Below are 12,241 nucleotides of genomic sequence, written 5' to 3' on the forward strand. Positions count from 1 at the left end.
CCTTGAGTGGTGAGGATCTTGCATCATTTCATAACTACAGGAATATTGGTGATTAATAATTAGGCTTTATGTATAGGTTTTGTTTTCTGAATGAGATCAGTTTGTATAAATTAGAGGCAATGTATGTGAACTTATATTGTGGTGATACCTGGTTTGAGAATCAATCAGCTTAAATATGAAGATGTTAAATTATTATTGCCTTGCAGCTGCAGACCAGGACCTCTACTTCGAAGGTCAGTGTTTTGTTGGGCTGTTTGGAGGGATCGAACAGCCAGACACCCATGAGAAAAATGCCTAGCATTGAATGTTAAAGGTGTAACAATGGCTGGCCTTGAATTTGGTAAGACTCCTCATTGAAATGAGAAGTTAAAGCATGGGAATTTCCATGCTAATTATGTATTTTTCCTCACAAAGGTAATGTTTAATCATGCTGACATTAACTTGGTGTTCTTAATGCTCTCATTCTCATGAGAATTGCAGGTACTGTGAGCTTGTCAAGGCTGTTCTAATAGAATGAGACACAAGACAATATGTTATTCTGCTAATTGCGGGTGGAGATTGCTAGAGTGTAACTTCTTGGTAATTACTGGGTTTATTTAACTCTTTGAAAGCTTATTTTGATACTTTTAAGTTTTTGGCTTAATGTACTTAAAATTAAATTAAAAATCCCAGCTTTACTAAAACTGCCACACTATAATTAGTGGTACCTGTGAAGGCAAACTACTACTGTTGATTTTTCAAAAACCTTACCAATCTTGGTATGTAGTAAATATTTTATCAATAAATTATACCTAAAACAATAGTACAACCCAAATTCCAGAAATGTTGGGACGTTTTTTAAATTTGAATAAAACGAAAAGACTTTCAAATTACATTAACCAATATTTTATTCACAATAGCACACAGGGAACATAATACATGTTTAAATGGAGAAATTTTAAATTGTTATCCACTAAATGAGCTCATTTAAAATTTGATGCCTGTTACAGGTCTCAAAGAAGTTGGCATGGTGGCAACAAAGGGCTGAAAAAGCAAGAAAATTTGAAAAGATTTAGCTGGGAGAACATCTAGCAACTAATTAAGTTAATTGACATCAGGTCTGTAACATGATTAGCTATAAAAGGGATGTCTTAGAGAGGCAGAGTCTCTCCAATCTGTGAAAGTGCGTAAAAAGATTGTGGAATACTTTAACAACGTTCCTCAATGTCAAATTGCAAAGGCATATCAAATCTCATCATCTATGATGCATAACGTCATCAAAAGATTCAGAGAAACTGGTGAAATCGCTGTGTGTAAGGGACAAGGCCAAAGACCTTTGTTGGATGCCCGTGGTCTTCGGGCCCTCAGATGACACTGCATGATTCTGTTATTGACGTTACTAAATGGGCCCAGGAATACTTCCAGAAACCACTGTCGGTAATCACAATCCGCCGTGCCATCTGCAGATGCCAACTAAAGCTCTATCATGGAAAAAGGAAGCCATATGTGAACATGGTCCAGAAGCACCATCGTGTCCTGTGGGCCAAGGTTAATTTAAAATGGACTGTTTCAAAGTGGAAAAGTGTTCTATGGTCAGACGAGTCCAAATGTGACATTCTTGTTGGAAATCACGGACACCGTGTCCCCCGGGCTAAAGAGAAGGGAGGCCTTCCAGCGTGTTATCAGCATTCAGTTCAAAAGCCAGCATCTCTGATGATATGGGGGTGCATAAGTGCATAGTTGTATGAGCAGCTTGCATGTTTTGGAAGGTACTATGAAGGCTGAAAGGTATATAAAGGTTTTAGAGCAACATATGCTCCCCTCCAGACAATGTCTATTTCAGGAAAGGCCTTGTATATTTCAGCAGGACAATGCAAAACCACATACTGCAGCTATTACAACAGCATGGCTTCATAGTAGAAGAGTCCGGATGCTGAATTGGCCTGCCAGCAGTCCAGATCTTTCACCTATAGAGAACATTCGGTGCATCATTAAACCAAAAATACGTCAAAGACTACTACAAACTCTTCAGCAGCTGGAAACCTATATCAGGCAAAAATGGGTCCAAATTCCAAAACCAAAACTTCAGAAACTCATAACCTCGATGCCCAGATGCCTTCAAACTGTTTTGAAAAGAAGAGGAGATGCTACACCATGTTAAACATGCCCCCGTCCCAACTATTTTGAGACCTGTAGCAGGAATCAAATTTGAAATGAGCTCATTTTGTGCATAAAATAGTAAAAATTATCAGTTTAAACATTATCCATGTTCTATTGTGAATAAAATATTGGCTCATGTGATTTGAAATTCTTTTAGTTTTCATTTTATTCAAATTTAAAAAACATCCCAACATTTCCAGAACTGGGTTGTACACTAAAATTGCAAACAATTTACTCACCCTCAGGCCAACCAAGATGTAGAGGTCTTTGTTGGAGAAATCAATATTATGGACCAAGGACTCGCAACAGTTTGAGGTTAAAAACGTCTTAAGAATGGATTTGTTAATAACAAACATGCAACTTTTCACTTCATATGACGTTAATTGATGGACTGCAGTCATGTGGATTTATTTATGGATTATTGTGATGCTTTTATCAGCTGTTTGGACTTGATCATTCAGACGGCACCCATTCTCTGCAGAGGGTCCATTTGTGAACAAGTTATATGTTACATTTTTCCAAACCTGTTGTGATGAAGAAACAAGCACCTCTACATGAGTAAATTATAAGAAAAGTTTCATTTTTGGGGGGTGAATTATTATTTCATGTCTTGCAGATCTTTAAGGACATTGATTTACATTGAAAGTCCTGAGCTATAAGTTTCTGAATATCATAGTAGTTTAGAGATAAGCGCTTTGATTTAGGGTAGTAAGTAGACGTAGCAACGACATAGCAATGCACTAGAATTATGTTATGCTGGCTTGTTTTGCATGGAAAAAACAACTTTAGATCTAATTGGACATTAATGCTTTCTGTGAGTTTCATGGCGCACAATAGACTTTTGAAAGCATATGCATCAATCTGCATTTTACTGATTATAATGTAAAATACAAAAATGTCTCCAGAACCTTTAAGAGTAATTTGTGTGTCTTAAGGGATTTCCTACAGTAACCTTGTTGATTGCCATCTTTGAGTAGCTGGTTAAATAAGATTAACACACAATGCAAATGACAGTTCTGCAATTCAAATTAAATCATTAACAGTGCTGTACCCACATCCTCGACATTGATGCAATTCGTGCCTCTCTCCATTTCTGGAAAAGTGGCGTTGATTATTTTTCTCAGTCACGTTTCATAAATGCTGATTGCCATTTAGAGACCTTTTACTCCTGAGTCCTGACATCAATTTAATTTCTAAATGACATTTTCTCTGTATCCAGAATCACCGCACATAATATCCATTTAGTAATCACCGGATGTAATGGGAAAATTGTAGCCTACATGTTCAGGTGTCACAGTCCGTGACCAGGAAATATCTTTGCATTATTGCATTCACTTTCCAAATCAATGCTAGATCCTACTGCATGTTTAAATCAAAACACCCCACTAATCGTCTTTAAAGTAAAGCTCTATTTGTTTTAAAGATGTTATGTGGTCGGTGCTTCAAATCTGATCCAGCCGGGGCAGTGCACTAATGATGTGCCCATGGAAACAGACAGAAGGGTTATTGTGAACCTATTCCTCTGATCAAAAACCAACAGATATGTACAGTCGTCAACCAAAGGATCTACCACACATTATATAATGTCAAGACAAGTCAATTTATAGGGTGGGAATTGAATTATCTGCATATTGATGCGTTAGATGAAATGTATGAGTCATTTTAATATCAAGAAATAACTTTCCATTCTTTGTGTCTGCCTGTTTATTGAGCCGAGCTTTGTTATTCATCACCTTAGACTTGACGTTGGGGAAGCCTTTCGAATTAACTACATTTCTGCATGAATGACTCATGAAATGTGATTTCAGCTGCATCCAGGTATAATTCAGACTTATTCAATTAGCAACATGCACAACATTTGGCAGTGCTGTATTTTTAATGAACAAATGCTTTGTACAACCAAAATAATTAATGGAAAAAGTATGTGAACACTTTTAGTATCTAGCAGAATTAAGCTGCTTTAGCCATTTATGTAGCCCTGCAGTACACTCTCAGAATAAAATAGTATAAAAGTTGACAGTGGAACAGTACCCTTTCAAAAGGTATAACTTTCTACCTTATTTACCCACAAAAGGTGCATTAGTACATATTTGCACCTACATTGTACAAATTATATCTAAACGGTACATATTAGTGCCTTTTGAAAGGCTACCGCCACAGGGACAGCTCCCCGAGAGTGGGAGGGGAGTAATAATAGAGTAACTATTATTATATTATTATAATTTTTTTTTTTTCTAGACCTTTGTGAATATATGAAGCTTGTTTTCACCATGGGATAAAAATTGATGCATTTGTTTTCTGTCTCGCAATTCTGACTTTTGCTCACATTTCTGAGTTTATTCTATTCTATTGAGTTTATTATGTTTACTCACAAATCTCAGTCTTGCAATTTTCTTTTTCAAAGAAAAAGTTCACATTTCGCAGTTCTGTTAACATCTCGCAATTCATAAAGCTGGAGGGGGCTGAAATAGATTTTGTAAACCCCTTAATAAAAATAAATATTACAGAAAGACAATCATAAGGAAGCTTGTTGCAACTTTATATTTTGCATTTCTAACCTAATATCTTACAACTGACAATTTTTCTCAGAAAAAAGACCTTTGTGAGTAAAAACTCAGAATCACAATATATAAAGTTGCTGTTGCTGTTATGTTTCTGTCATATTTATTTTTTAATATGACATTTACAAAATCTATTTCAGCTTCCTCCAGTTTTCCTTAACGCATGGAAACCAGTTTCTGGTGCAGAATTAGAAGAGGTCATTGCCATTTTTATTTCTTGGATTTTACTTTATATTTAATATTTGCAACTTGTATATCCAAGTTGTAACTTAATGTCTTGAAATGTAACTATAGCTCAGTGGAAAAAAAAGAATGAATAAATAATTGAAATAATATTTAGCTCTTTTTTTTTTTTTTTTTTTGTCCTTTTAAACTCTAAGGTATTCTATAAGAAAGCAGTTTTCTATCAGATGCTGCTTTTCTTTAGATTATGTAATGTTCTTTGAGGCTCTGTCATCCGATCACTTGTGGAAGCACTGAATATAATATAAGCCCTAATATATGAATGCTTACGATTATACAAAGGAGGAGACGCCTGTACGATGACGATTCAATCCATGAAAGCTTTGAGTGCAGTCTATGAGGGAAGCTTGAAATAAATATTTCCATGTGATCTTTTCAAACTGATATATTTGAATACAAAACAGTACGTCGCACCACAAGTGGGCTGGTGGAAGTGGAAACCTCTAGAGCTTCAAAGGACCCATCAATTGCGGCGAATGGCTATTTATAAAGTGCAGGCCCTGATTCTCCATGTTACAAGCACTCAGTGTTTGCAGGAAAACAACACAGTAGCATCCTGTTCAAATCTAATTCATTCTGAGCCGATCACTTAGCGTGCACTCAAAAAGAAAGAAACCTGCGTGCTGTAGTCCAGTTGAACTCATTACATTGGGTTATGGCTCAATAACAGTGCCTCATACTCTTAATTATGGTTTTTACGACTTTTAACGTTTTAGTTGTTGTGGAAAGTCTGTTTCGATGCTAATGCATCTATAAATGACTAAATTGGACATATTAGATGTAACTAGTCACCACTGGAGCCAAATGTATTGTAACAGAATGAGCTGTTGGCTGTAAATTGAGTTTTTCTGTGCTTTATAGCTGCTCTGTGTTGGGGAGTAAGGTAGTGATGCTACTAAATTAGCTAAGGCTGGGTACACACTAAAGGATTTTTAAACACACACACACACACACACACACACACCCGGAGCAGTGGGCAGCCAATGCTGCAGCACCCAGGAAGCAGTTGGGGGTTTGGGCTTTGCTCAAGGGTCTCACCTCAGTTGTGGTATAAAAGGTGGAGAGAGCGCTGGTTATTCAGTCCCTCCATTGACAATCCCTGCCACACCTGAGACTCAAACCCACAACCTTTGGGTTACAAGTCCAATTCTCTATCCATTAGGTCACGACTAACATGAGGGGGAAAAAATCCTAGATTTAACTGTTTTGCTCCTATAGTGTGTGGTGTCCTTGGGGTGTTATGGTGCTAAAATGGTGCTAAATAGCACTAAAGGTGGTTCATTGGCTCATAATCATAGGGAAACCACGCAGTTTAAGTGCTATATAGCACCTGTCTTTAAAGGTGCTCTGTAGAACCACAAGAGGAACCCCTTTCTCCTCCTCATATTTTAGATGTTACTCCACTCTCATATATTTGCTGTGAATGGGAATTTACTACAATGTCACAAGCTGTTTTGAATCACTTTTATGTTTTTCTGAGGTCAAAAGTCTTGTGTGGGGGCCCTGAAATATTTAGGGGCCTTGGGGGCAAAAAGTTTGAGAACCATGTTATCTTCAGGAAATACACTGTATTTTATTGTTGTTTTTTTAATCCTTTCCCCAACTAAATTAAAATACTAAGAGACAGTTACAGAACCTTTAAAGAAATTGTGTGTGTGTGTGTGTGTGTGTGGTGCAGCTTTTCCAAAAATGATTTGAACCCTCATAATGAATGTAAAATTTGCTTAAGACTTTGCCATTCTGGGAATATGTTTGAACCCAGTTGAACAACAGCTTATAAAACAGTCATTACTAAAGTCTATCAAATCTGATCAATAACTTCACATTAATAAGAAAATCTACAAAATAATAACAATAAAAAATAAATAAAAGCTACCATTGTTATGCGGTATTTCAATGTTGTTACTACTAATTAAAAACTGAATTTTTGAAATTTCAAACTTTACATGAGCTAAAAACCAGTATGAGTAATTTCAACACATCATTATATGAAATGTATAAAAAAATATAATTTAAGAATTACCAATATCAACTGGATTTACTTTCCTTTTTATTTTATAAACGACTGCTCAAAAAGAGTCAAATTTTTGAATGTTACATAAATATTACTCTGGAAAATTTTAAATAAATTAAATACATTTTAGTTGCATAAACTTCCAGATGAATAAGATGGTCTACTGCTTGGTTCATCAATAAGCAATATAACAAAATTTTGGCTCAAAAGTGTGTGAGATATGGAAAGGAGACTATAAAAAGTATATACAAAAGTATTTTTGAGATTGATTTAACTCAAAAAAAAAAAAAAAACTCAATAACTGTTATGGTCGGGTGGTTGTAGTAAAAAAAGGCGCTCGACGAAGGAATAAACAAAAGGAGTAATCTTTATTTAAGGGCATCAACACACACTTGACATTTAGCTAATTTAAGAACAGACCAACCCATGAGGAGAACTGAGGACCTTTAAAGGGATCGGGACAAAGGAACAAACGAGATAATTAATTAAACACAGGTGATGAGGATGATAGATAATTAACTAATGACAGGAAAAAACAAATATGGGCAAAACAGGAAACTAAACAGAAACCAAACTGTGACAATAACATAGTGTTGATATTTGTCCTGACACATTTTCAATGTTTGGTTCCCATACTAAAAACCCTAACTGAGATTATTCATTTATAATCCATATATATATATATATATATATATATTTTTTACACCAGCAAAAAATATTCCTTATTATTAAAGTTATTAATTATCATTGCCCCCCCCATTATTTCAGAGTTAGCACAGCTCTTGTGTGGAACATTAAACAAAATGAACAAATGACATTTGGCAAAGATTGTGTTTTAATTTCCTGAATTGACTTGCCAGATCTGTTTTAAGAGATTGACGTTGGCTCATCCAATAGCTGTGTTACACTAATCTAATCTGGTTTCCCACGTTGAAAGACCGGTAATCAATAACCACAGCTCAATAAGATCAGCCTATATTAATGAGGGAGTGGGCCAGTTTTAAAGAACTCTGTCACGTGCACACATTTAAATTAGAAACGCAACAGAATAAGGAACAGAACATCTCAGTGATGTTCTTCAAGTCTACAAATCGCGATCTACAAAGACTCCTCAATGTGATGCCGTTGTTTTTTTCTTTTCTTTTCCCTCTGGCCCTGAGCACTAAAAGCATCATGTTTTCTCATATTCTCACACACATGTGCATGAACACAAGGCTCTCACACATTTGGTCTGTGACAACATGAGTCACCGCACTGTTTGGGAGCTCAGGTCCACACTTCTGTTTTACTCACACTAAAATAAATGTCTCAGATCTACTGTCTGTAGGGGAGCACCTCCTCCTACTGGTTTGCCTAATTGGAACAAAACAGAGGAGACCTCCATAAATGCCAAGTCTTGGCTGTGGCTTTCTTTCAGTGAGCTCGGAAAACAATAGCCTAGAGGTTTTTTGGAGATTTTGTGAAATTTCCCTTAGTTATGCAATGCTGACAAACCCACAGTAAGAGAGAGTCAATTATTGGGCTGATTTATAAAATTGTAGGCTGTCCAGACTGATATTCATCTGTTTGGCAGGCAATACTCATGCAACCCTTATAGAGAATTATTCTCCATACGAAGCAGATGACTTGCTGTAGCTACAAATACTCACACTTTCTGGACGTTTATAGCCTACCTGTTTCGCATAACGAGGTCTTTATTATTATTATTATTTTATGTTGCAGCACATAACCTCCACATAAAACTAAAACATTTTCTTGTTCTATAATATAGTATAAAACACGGCAGCTGTTCTTTCTTGGCAAAGCGGCTGACAGCCCCTCAGCAACAGCTAGAGGCATTCAAAGTAGTCTTGCACTTCCCTTTACCATATATAGCTCACACCGGCGCGCACAAGAGCAGACGGAAACGTCTCGGAGAAATTAAAACGTTTTCCTGTCATCAGATGAGGACAAATTAACGTTTATTGCTTAGTTGACATCTCCCGTCTTAAAGAGATATACCACCAACCAGTTGCGTAGATTTCGATGGGCGAAGAAAAGTCTGAGACGCGCAGAAACAGTCGCCGGCGCATCGCATCGCACAGCAGTGAATGAGAAATCCACAGGTGAGATGCATTTCTATGGATTTATACGTGAATTGTGTTGTCTGAATTGTGTTATTTCGTTTAACATTGTGAATTACAGTCTAATAAGCTTAAGTAGGAAACATTACTAGCTTTATTCTGTTACCTGTGAGTACAAGTCAATGTATAAGTTGTTTAGTCTTGCTTTACACCTGCGTAATAGTGATTTTTTTCAATACAGTAAATCGTATTATTTTTGTAATCTAGTCTGCGTAATGGCTTACTACGGATTTGAATCGCGTTTTAGTGGCTTCTTGGGCTTTTTAAGCGTTTGATTGAATGTTTCTACCTTTTTATTTTTCCTGCTTTCAGATCTCTGTTTATGTCTTACAGTAGTTCAACACCTGTAGCTATGTCTCAACAGATGTTATAGGTGGTAGTAGCTCTCAGAGGGCGCAGTTTTTGTATTTATTTATTCATTTATTTGTCTGACAATGAAAAAGAGCATTTTGCCCTGAAACTGAATCATCATCTTGCTTTTGTATTGTGTACGCAGTCATTCATTAGACACAAGTAGAATTGTAAATGGTGTGATGTATAGCCTATCAAGTTTTGTTGATGTATATTAGCTGATGCAGTGTTTCATTTCACATTTATTTGTCTAGAGTGTAAAATGTAATGGATTAAATTGTATAAAACTGCTCCATGCACTAAAAATAAAAATACTAAAAATAATAAATTTGAAATTTAAAAGAGTGCAGATTTTAGCCACCGACTGTACACATAATGCAAGAATAATTGAGAGACGTGTGTTTGTATAACTTAGGGTAGCCATAAAAATCTTCATTTAAATGCAACTACATATTTTATTTCACCCTAGTAATATGTTGATGGTGCACAAGGGAGTTAGTTGCCAAGACAACAACACATATAGACACAAGATAAGGTTGACAATTCAAGAAGCACAAATTATAAATCATGTGTAGTATATTCATTGAAACACAGTTTGAAGTGCAAAAACTTTTCAGTACAAAGAGGGGAAAAAAAACAATTAAATGGCACATAGTAGCTAAACAACTTAATAGACAATTAGATGAAGTGGAGTTTATTCATAACCATTGGCTCATTAATTTTATTGTAAGTTGAGTGGAAAAGAATTTAGATATGATAAAATGTATGGGATTTTTATATTCTGTATTCATCATAAATATCTCATAAATTGTCAAGAATTTACAAAATATTGTATACAAGATTGAGATATCTAGCTGAAAAATGTCTTTGTATTTTTACATTGGCCATAGAGAAGTGAGCGCTCACGCAAGAGCTTGTCCTGTAATTGAATGTGAAAGCTCTGCAGTCTTCCCTTTGGTGTCTGATTGACAATTTAAATCTTTGCTGTTCTTATTGAGCAGACGTGTGAGCAGAGCTTCCTGCCACAGGTGAAAGACAGCACTCCATTCTCTCATCTGTCTTTTTGTGAGTTGCTGTGAATGTCTCAGTACATCTATAGAAAAAAAAGTGGAGTTGTATTACTTTTTTTTTTGCAGCAACTATATATTTTAATGTGCTGCAATCAGATGCCGTCTTGGAGTTAAAGAGTCCTTTGATTCGAAAGTAACTGGTATTTTATTAGAGCTGTTGGCTTGCAAATTTCCATCCTATTTTCAATCCTCTCTAAAATCATGACGGCTCGTCATAATGTACTCTTTATGTTTCCCAATAATTAGCTGCTCCGCTCTAGTAGAGTAAAATTATACTGCCTAATTTGAGAAGAATACTTGAAAGTTGCTGTTGATTTGAGCAGTGACTTGTTAAAACCGTAGTAAATGTCAAATAAATCAAGGCAATATTATTGTTTCATTCTATCATATGAAATAAGAAGCACAAGATAAATTTCCATTGTGGACAACACAACCTTACAACTGGAAAATATGTGTAATAGATGGTAATAATTCACCCCAAAATTATTTTTTTCAGTATTTACTCACCTTTTCTTCATAGCTCTATTCTTTACGATGATAGTTTATAGTGGCCATGCCTAATAAGGTAAAAAAAAACAACAACCCATCATAGAATTGACCGTTCTTGTATGCTGTATTTCAAGTCTTTTGAAGCCATATAAAGCATTGTGTGATGAACAAACTGAAATTTAAACCATTATTCACTGAAAATGCGTCAGTGAGTTGATCGAGAGCCATAAAACTATTGTATAGCTGCAAAAGACTTGTATATAGCTCAATTTTTTGTTATGTCTGGAGCTTAACATTTGTGCACAGACATTTTGAATGATGTAAGAGTGAGTAAATGATAACAGAATTTACATTTTTTGGTGAACTATCCTTTTAGCCAGAAAAGAAATCTAGATAAACTGCTCTTTTTCAAGAAGCAAGCATACTAAATTAAGCGGCTTTCTAACATACCATGTTTCAGTCGAATTTCAATGCAGCAGTGCATGTATCCTTTGTGGAGAATTCAATTCCGGGATACACTGCAATGATCTGTGAAAAAATCAAACAAATTAATAAAATAAACAAATAGATAAAAAATATGAAATAAATAAAAATGCATGATAAATATAGATATACATATATATGTATATATAATATAATATAATATAATATCTCAATTAAATATTGGGTAGTATTTAACTTTAAGTACTGCCCCCTTAGTTTTAATTAAATTAAATATTGCGATATAATTCATCAAACATTTTTTATGCTTAAAATGTATTGCTGCATTCCCTTAGTAGTCCATGCCGTCCTCTGAAGTTCTCCAGTGAGATGACTTTTGAGATGACTTATGACATGTTGTTTGTTGAGCTGTTCTCATGAGTCAGCTCCCCTGTCTGTACGTGAACAAATTCATGCAGAAAGTATTCAAGGATCAGGGAGGAGAGTGATCTCGTAATTGACGCACCTAGTCAGCGATCAGTTGTGTAGTGTGCACAGCAACATGACAGGAGACAAGAAACTGATTCTTTAAGTGTCCACAGGGAGATATTTTCAGTCATGCAGTGCATGTTTGGCTTATTTTGAAAGTATTTAAGAATTATTTGAGATGTTGTGATGGTTAGGATGCTGATTTAGAGGGAAGTTGCCCATGTAGGCAGTGAGGCAGATCACTAGGTTTTGGAACAGTGCCAATATTGTACTAGCTGTCATTGTTCAGTATTCAGTGACACAACACGTTCATTGTAAAAGACTGTGTCATTGGACGTCTAT

This window comes from Barbus barbus (genome assembly GCF_936440315.1).
Source record: "Barbus barbus genome assembly, chromosome: 3".
NCBI lineage: Eukaryota > Metazoa > Chordata > Actinopteri > Cypriniformes > Cyprinidae > Barbus > Barbus barbus.